At 37.3% G+C, this 9,449-nt stretch overlaps 1 pseudogene; it reads left to right on the top strand.

Moving 5' to 3' along the window:
* The first annotated feature begins 436 nt into the window (after window positions 1–436).
* LOC112425620 (large ribosomal subunit protein eL29 pseudogene) lies at window positions 437–990 on the top strand (annotated as a pseudogene).
* Window positions 991–9,449: the final 8,459 nt, after the last annotated feature.

Raw genomic sequence — 9,449 nt, 5'->3', positions numbered from 1 at the left:
GTATTCCCAGTAGCTGGGACTACAGGCATGCTTCCACCACATCAGGCTAATTTTTATTTTTGTAAAGACAGGTTCTTGCTACATTGCCCAGGCTGGTCTCAAACTCCTGGCCTCAAGCAAGTCTCCTGCCTTGGCCTCCCAAAGTGCTAGAATTACAAATATGAGCCACTGCACCCTGCTCAAAATTTTCTCCTAATAGTTTTAGTTATATTTTTCACATTAAGATCTTTTTATACATTTACACTTCATTTTTGCTTCATTTGTTTTTAGTGTGTGTTGCAGATGCTGCTATTGTCTGCACCTACCTAAACTCTTCTGCAGCTTAAGAGAATTTCTTGCATGCTGACTATCTCCTTAAAAGTACCTGCATCTCTCTTCTGTGCATGGGAGCTTTCTCTGACACAAGACAGGTTTCAAGATCCTGGACAGGTGTTGGGGGAGTTGATGCCCCTGGGGCAACCTTCAAAAAATGAGATCTATAGCAGTTCTAGGCATTTCAGGAGCTGCGGCTTAAGATGCAGATATGGCCAAGTCCAAGAACTACACCATACACAACCAGTCTCGAAAATGGCCCAGAAATGGCACCAAGAAACCCTGATCACAAAGATACGAATCTCTTGAGGGTGGGGACCCCAGGTTCCTGAGAAGCATGTGCTTTGCCAAGAAGCACAACAAGAAGGGCCTAAGAAGATGCAGGCCAACAGTGCCAAGGCCATGAGTGCACTTGCCAAGGCTATCAAGGCCCTTGTAAAGCCCAAGGAGGTTAAGCCCAACATACCAAAGAGTGTCAGCTGCAAGTTCGATTGACTTGCCTATATTGCCCACCCCAAGCTTGGGAAGTGTGCTCATGCCCACATTGCCAAGGGACTCAGGCTGTGCCAGCCAAAGGCCAAGGCCAAGGATCAAACCAAGACCCAGGCTGCAACTCCAGCTACAGTTGCAGCTCAGACTCCCAAAAGTGCCCAGGCCCCTACAAAGGCTTCAGAGTAGAAATCTCTATCTGCCAACGTGAGGACAGAAGAACTGGTGTGACACCGCTGGGCTGCCGTCTGCATAGGGCTGATGTCCTCCTATGTTATTTGTACAAATAAACCTGAGGCAGGAAAAAAAATGGGATACATAGATAACTGTTACAGTTTCCCATCTTCTGGGGGACAATCTTAAGAAGTATATGCCACATGTTTTCTCCAAATTCACAGTGAAGATTAAGCTCCAGTAATCATGAACAGCAATCTGTTCATTAACACACCTTTTCTTAACTTTACTCTTCTCACTTCCTCCCACTTCCTCACTTGAGCCACCAAAGATTCTCTTCCAAGTAAACTGCTTGCACCCAAGTCTTCATCTCAGGGTCTGCCAAGCTAAGACACTAAGTGAGACTTTTTACTTTTATTTTTGGAAAGCCATTTTTTCTCAACGCCATATATGGAGAAAATCTACTCTTTTTGCACAGATTTGAAGAAGATAATCTCATACGAGCTTGGTTCCATTTTCCACCTCTCTATTCTACTATTCCATTCATATATTTCCACCAGTACTGCACTGTTTTAATATTCTGCCTTCAATGCATCTTTCTTATCCTGCTATGCAAGTTCTTACCTCACTTTTCCTTAGAGAATATCTTACCTATTTTAACCCTTTATGCTTCCCAAATGAATTTTACAATCACTTTGTCAAGTTCCATAAAAGATTCCAACAGGATTTACACTGGAATTTTATGGAATTTATATATTGATGTTGAGATCATTTATCCTTATAAAACTGAATCTTCCTGTACATGACAAATAAATATGCCACATCCCTTCATTTAATGAGAAATTCAATTAAGTCTTTCTGAAATATTTTTTAAAATTTCTCCATAAAGACTTTGAACACCTGTTATGAAATGTATTATTGGTTTACAGTATTTATTCTCTATAATCAATGTTATTTTTTTGTTCTATTGTCTTTTCTAAGGAGTTAATGCTGCCTCCACTGCTGCATGCTCATCATTAATCCTTGCCATTAATGGCAAGTATGTAGCCTTAGCTCTGTGCCAAGCACTAGTAATTGTTGAGGATACAGTAATAAGCAGGACAGTTGGTCTTGCTCTCGAGGAGCTTCCAGTCCAATGGGGTAAGATGTCTCTTATTAGTGAGTATTCACAAATGCTATGAAAAAAGTGATAGTATAAGGGGAAGGAACATGACTTGGAGCAATAAGATTCAGGAAAGGCATCTCTGAACAGAAACATGAATATGATGAGGGAGAAAGTTACTCAGTATCTTGAGGGGAAATCCTTCCTAGCAGAGGAAATAGCAAATGTTGAGGCCCTACAACAGACAAATTCTCAGTATACTTATCTTTTATCCCAAAATCTCAATCAACTATCTTAATTATTCTAATTAATTAATTAGAATTTCTATTGCATTTCTACACAGATAATTCTGTCTAAAAATAGTAAAGGAGTATTACTTCCTTACCAATCTCTATGATATTTATTTCTTTTTCTTGTTTCATGAGATTGACTGAAAACTCCAGTACAATGTTAAGGAAAGAGAGATAGTAAATAACTTTAATAAGAATATATGTAATGCTTAAAATATCTTTAGTAAAAACCATTTATAAGGTTAAAGAAGCTCTTTTCTGTATCTTACTATTTTTTAAAGTGGTGATAAGTAGTACATTTTTCTGCGGGAATTTTAATAAAAATTAGCAGTCACCTTGGCCACTCCTCTCAATGCTGATTCCTATCCTAAGATAGGATTAAGTCTAAAACATTGTTTTAGACTTCCTGCTAGAGGAGCTTAGGATTTAGCTATAAATAGAATAGACTATAAAGTATTCTATTCTATTTAGTAATAAATAGAATAGACTATAAATATGTAGTTTAAACAGATTTCTAGAAGCACAAAAAATTCAAAGATTATAAATCATAGTCAGAACTACACACAGAAGTTGGTATTGTGACATGAAAGGGAGTGGGAGTGGTCTCTAGGTGAGTACCTCTTATATATTGCTCCTGAGTATCAGCCCAGATTATAAGCTCATTGATTCAAGATCTATCCTTTGCAAAAACGATATAAACCTTATTACACAGAGTAATATACCACATTATAAACTAAGCATTTAGATTCTTTAAATGATTACAAGTCCTGAATCATAAGAGAAGATAGGCAATTTCCTAGCTAGCATAACAAAAAGGAAAGTAAACTGAACAATGAGATCACTTGGACTCAGGAAGGGGAACATCACACACCGGGGCCTATCATGGGGAGGGGGGAGCGGGGAGGGATTGCATTGGGAGTTATACCTGATGTAAATGACGAGTTTATGGGTGCAGCACACCAACGTGGCACAAGTATACATATGTAACAAACCTGCACGTTATGCACATGTACCCTACAACTTAAAGTATAATAATAATAAATAAATTTAAAAATAAAAATAAAAATAAAAAATAAAATAATAAAATAAAATATTTAAAAAAATTAAAAAAAAAAAAAGAAAGTAAAGAGGTTTCTCATGTGTATGGCATATATTACAATGACCATAGAAAACATGTCTAAATTTATATAATGTGAACCTTAATCAGGTAAAAAATTATAAGAATCAGAACTTGGTACTCAATTGTATCATTCCTTTCCTTTTCAGTGTTTGTGGTTTATTTTTATTTTGATGTAAGTTGGTCTTAATTGAGGAATTCTCAGTTTTTCTGCTGCTGGTATTTGTGTTTCCTTGCCTGAGGAAATGGATGATAAGGAGTCCAGGGAAGTCATGTTGTGATAATTTGGTAAGTTATCTTTCCCAAGCTGAAGTCTATTCTATTACATTATGAGTCTAAGAGTCATGAAGTTGGGTGTTTCCTGGAAGTTTGAGATTTTGCATGGTCATTTGTCTGTGTAGCATCCAGTAATAAAGGTCAGGTTTGCAAATATTATGAATTTTCTGGTCCAAGTACTCATCTGATATTTGAATTTTCCCTGCAGCATTTCTACCAAGTGGCAAACTGTCAATCTCTGTAATGATCTTTCCAATCCTTGATTTCCTGTTCTTCTATAGAATCTCCCATTGTTTCCAGTTTTATCCTTTGATCATCAGAGCAAACCTAAAGTGTTCCATTACCCCTGCCAATAATACTTTTTCCCCACCTTTACAAGACACAGTCATGCTGATTTTTTAAAATCAAATTTTATCTCTTCTATAATTATTCTTTTGTTATTAAAAATAATCTTAAAAATTCCTTCTCTAGGAAAAATCAGTTGCCCTCTTCATTATGATATTGTAGACATTGTTCCCAGCACCACTATAGAAGTTACCACATTAGACATGGTTAATTGTATAAACATTTCTTTCTCTGCTAAATTTTAAGCTACTTTAGATGCCATATCACTGTCACCTTGCACTTCCTAGTACAATATCTTGAATAAATAATAAGTATAAACAAAATACGCTGAAGTTAATTTATTTGAAAATATTCCCAGCTCAGTAGCCATTTTTATGGCGATGGGCTTCTCAAAGAAGAGTAGCATAAAACACAAGACAAAACAAGCAAAGTTTCATATTCTTGCCCTAAAGCGGTCTGCAGAATTTTTGAGATTTCTATATAAAATTATTTGTTCATTATGAAAGGAGAAAAACCAAGCCATCACCAGCTATAGCTAATGCCCTTGAGCAGCCCCAAACCAACATCTCAATCCAATTTATGAGTATGCCTAAAGAAGTAATGAGAACAGCATTTATTCTGAACAGACTATATGATGAGCAGTTGGAGAGCTTTTGAGTTTCTTCTAATATCCGCAGAAGAATCCCAAACTAGTATATGCTGGTAACTACCAGGTCAAGCCAGTGACCAGATCTATGGTCATTTGGCAAATGTTGGGTCTTCACATGTTATGGAAGTGATTTCCTCTAGTGATTAGTAGTTGTCTATTTCTAAAGCAGTTTTGTTGTAAAGAAAATAATTAAACTATTATTACTACAGGTGACACAGATTTTATTGTAGTTAAGAGTGTAGTTAAGAGTTTAGGGCTAAAGAGACATTACTTAGATCTTTGATCTGCAGAGGTCACTTAGAAGGACCTTAGATAGTAAAATAGCTTATCTTTGTTTTCCTTTTCTCATCTGAAAAATGGAGGTATTTATCTCCAACTAATGTTCTCTAGAATATACAGCATATTTAAAGTACTTAGCTAAATGCCTGGTACTTAGTAAATACTCAAAACCTGTCAACTCTCATTATCATCACCATCATCATCATCATCACTATTATTAACAAGAAACTCAGTGATTTATTATGGGTCTATAAAACGAAAGACATACTAACAAATTAGTGTTAAGTGTCAGATGAAAACTAAATAAATATTTGGGGTGCATTGGGACTGGGAGGAAATTTCTTCTTGACATTTTTTCCTCCTTCTGTTTATCAGTCAAGAGTATTGGATACAGTAAGAAAATAACAAAGCTTTAAAAATAACTTTATAAATTCCTCCTTGTGCATGCGTCCATCTTTGTATGCTGTTTCCTTTAGATTGCAAGGACTTTTAGGCCAGAGACTGAATTTAACCTAGTGTTTAATATGGGCATTTATTTATTCAGTCTTAAAACTTCACTCTTGAATAAGCTGCCTTGGAGCTAAGGAGATCAGGCATCCCATTTTTTGAGGGATTATTTTATTTTTTAGTACATTTGATGGGTGGCCTGTGAAATCCTAAAGCACAGCAATTTCTCCTCCCCACTTTTTTTTCATATTGCAAATATGCTTACTCTAGTGTAGTAGGATTGTCATTCCTGGGTTCAGGTAGTGGCTCTGCAGTCAGTACTTCTTTAGCATTATATAGCACAACTCTGCCCAGTCTCTCTAACTTTACAAGTTCTAGAATTAGTGAATGAATGAGCACTAAGCATTTTCTTTGGACTAGGGCCAGAGCTACATATTTTGAAATATATTATTTCATGTAATCATCAAACAACCTCAAAGATGCATATTATAACTCTCATTTTACAGATGAGAAAATAGGCTGAAAGATGTTATGTGATTTACCTAAGGATATTCCAGGTGGAGGACAACAAGTTGAGAGGCAAATTTGGAATTGTTGGAGCATAGAGTGCTGGGAAGAAAGCAGGTGGAGGAGGTTCAGCAAAATAGATCTGGAAAGGCAAGCAAGGGATGTAATATGAAGCACTTTTTCACCATGCTAAAGGATTTGACTTTTATCATGGAGATTAGAGGCTTTCAAATTTAAGATTCATTGACATCATCTAGTATGACTATTAAAAATGCAAATTATTGCTCTAATCCACCACTCTGGTTCAGTAAGTCTGAAGGGGGGACTAGAATCTGTATTTTAATAAGCAGACGAAGTTATTCTGTTGGTTTGCAGTCTGTGGCCAATGGGGAGCTTTAGAAAGATATTTTACAAGTGAATTTCATCATTCTTGGGGAATGAGGAGGATAGATAATTGGGATACTAAATTAGAGGTAAGAAACCATTTAGATCACTGGTTCTCAAACTTGTCTATATATAGGAACCTAGAAAGCTTTAAAAAATACTTATGCCCAGGTTCCACTTTCAGAAATTAAAATTTAATCAGTGTGTGGTACGGTCTTGGCATTTTAAAGTTCCCATAATAATTTTTATATGCAGCAAATTTGAGAGCCGCAGTTTAGGAAGTTATTGCAATAGGAAACATTGCAGCTCTGAATTAATGCAATTGTCAGTCCATTAACATTTCTGGGTAGATTAGAAAGTGGAAGTTATTTCTCCAAATGACTCTTGGTAGCCTTGTGCCAGGGCCTTGGGCTCTGCTGAACACCTGCTTGGTGCATTGCCTAACACAGCAACCTGGAAATTTTAGGGAGGTAACAGAGATGTGAATAAAGCTAGAGAGGAGCAGAGAGAGACTGGTTTCCAGCAATGTGATTTCAGTCTTACCACTGTCTACTTGAAGTCCCTACTTTAGTCCTCTCTGGTCTGGTTATTCCCTGGTTGGGAGAGTTGATTAGCTTGACAAATGTAGCTGAATGGTAGTGGCTACTTGGGATGTTATGTTGAAAATTATTTTGAGGTCAGGTCAGGAGTCAGCAGGAAAAAGACCCCAGTTAAGTGAAACTTTCTGCCAGGGGATGTGAAGGGGGTTATAGGAGCCTCAGGTCAGACATTTGTTATCCTGAGCAAGATGTTAATTATGAAAACATTCTCAGCCTAGACTTTATATGCAATTGTTCAAAGTCCATTTTTAAAAAACAAAGAAAAAATTCCCTGCCTTGACCTTCCATGCACTGCTTAGGAGCAGATTTCTTGTATATAATGTTGTTGTTTATTTTTTGGTCTCCAACTGCTGTTCTACAAATCTCCCACTTTGTAGTAATTTGGGTAAGAATATACTGTATGGCTTCCTTTGCTTGTTCTTTCCAGGGAACGTATCCTGTTGTAATAGAGGAAGTCATATGCACATTCATTCTCTTAAGAAGGAAAATACTGTCCTCTGATATAAATGAAGACTGAGAGACTTTCCATCATGATTTTCTTTTATGGTTGCAACTATCTTTCATTGTAGGTTGCTTTCTGGAATTTTCTAACCCTAGGATTCCCTACGGTTAGTTGCTGGCTTATGCTATTTCAAACATACTTTTGGGGGCAAATATGCATTTCCTGCAAAATATATAAGACAAAGAAATAGCATTAGTTAAAAAAATCTTGTGTAGCAATATGTCTCAATAAAACAGTGGAGAAATTAGAAAAACCCTGTATCAATATTATCTTACATTGGATAGTAACAATTCCATTTTACAGATGATAAAATTGAGACTCAGAAAAGAGAAAAGGGATGGGATTAACATTTCATGATCAGCAGATCTGGCATTCAGCTAAGTGTTTAATATACTTATTTTATTTATTCACAAAAGCTATGGGAATTAGGTATTATCATGTGCACTGGTCTGAAAGTTCCTCAAAATTTGTATGTTGAAACTTATCCCCATTGTAGTAGTGTTAAGAAGTGGGACCTTTTAGGAAGCAATTATATCGTGAGGACTCCACCCTCATGAATAAATAACTGCCTTATAAAAGGCTTAGAAGGAACTAGCTTAGTCCTTTTCTGCCCTTGCATTCCTTCCACCATGTGAAGACATGGCTTCCTCTCTCCAGAGGATGCAGTAACGAAGCACTATCATGGAAGTGGAAACTGGGTCTTCACCAGATACCAAACCTACTGGTGCCTTGATCTTGGACTTCTCAGCCTCCAGAGCTGTAAGGAAATAAATTCTTTTTTAAAATAAATTACCCAGTCTGTGTTATTTTGTTATGGCAGCATAAATAGATAAGACATCATCCCTATCTCATGGATGAGGAAACTGAACATCAGAAAGGTAAAATACCTTGTCCAAGGTCAGACAGCTAGAAGTAGTGAAAATACCACTTAAATTTTGCTTTGACTTACTCCAAAGCTCCTAAAACCTGGGAGATCCATGACCTTCTGACTTCCAGGCCAGCGTTTTTGCTTTGTCACCATCATAAGTTGCTGCTATTATCCTTCAAGTATCAGAATAGACTTAGCCTGCATCACATTTGACCCTAAGGTTAAGAAAGTATTGTCTCTAGAGTTTTAGAGCATAATCTTACTAAAGACTTTAAGCTGAGAGCTCCAGAAGTTCTTGGGCTAGACTCAACATAAGATATGAGAATAGTAAACCTGTGTAGAGCATTGTGTTAGTCAATTCTCTCATTGCTGTAAAGAAATTATTGAGACTGGGTAATTTATAAAGAAAAGATGTTTAATTGGCTCATGGTTCTGCAGGCTCTGCAGGAAGCACGATGCTGGCATCTGCTCAGCTTCTGGGGAGACTTCAGGAATCTTACAGTTATGGTGGAGGGAGAAGGGGGAGTAAGTACTTCACATGACTGGAGCAGGAGAAAGAGTGGGGAGGTGCTACACACTTTTAAACGGCCAGATCTTGTGAGAACTCTATCACAAGAAGAGCACCAATGGGGATGGTGCTAAACCATTCAGGAGAATCTGCCCCCATGATCCAATCACCTCTCACCAGCCCCCACCTCCAACATCAGGGATTACAATTCAACATGAGATTTGGTTGGGGACACAGATCCAAACCATATCAAGCACTTAGTATGTGCCTGACACTCTTCTAAAGTCCTTTACACATATTAACTCATTTGATTTCCCTAACAACTACTGGAGTAGGTGCTATCCTCAGTCACATGGTACAGTGCAGGAAGCTGGAGCACATAGCCAGAGCCCAAGCCCCTGTTTCTAGCCATTTCTCCATGCTGCTCACATGTGTGACTTCCTTCGTCTCTTCTTCCCTCCAGCCTAACGAATGCTGCCCAGCAGACTGACCTTCAGATTACAGCTACTCACTGCTCACTCCGTTTTCTGACTGTACTTATCTTACATAAAATCCCTCCTGGGATTTCTAAAATAATTCTTTTCTTTCTCTTTAAAAGAAC

This window comes from Macaca nemestrina, chromosome 8 (assembly GCF_043159975.1).
Source record: "Macaca nemestrina isolate mMacNem1 chromosome 8, mMacNem.hap1, whole genome shotgun sequence".
NCBI classification, from domain to species: domain Eukaryota; kingdom Metazoa; phylum Chordata; class Mammalia; order Primates; family Cercopithecidae; genus Macaca; species Macaca nemestrina.
This window is presented reverse-complemented; position numbering and strand designations above follow the sequence as displayed.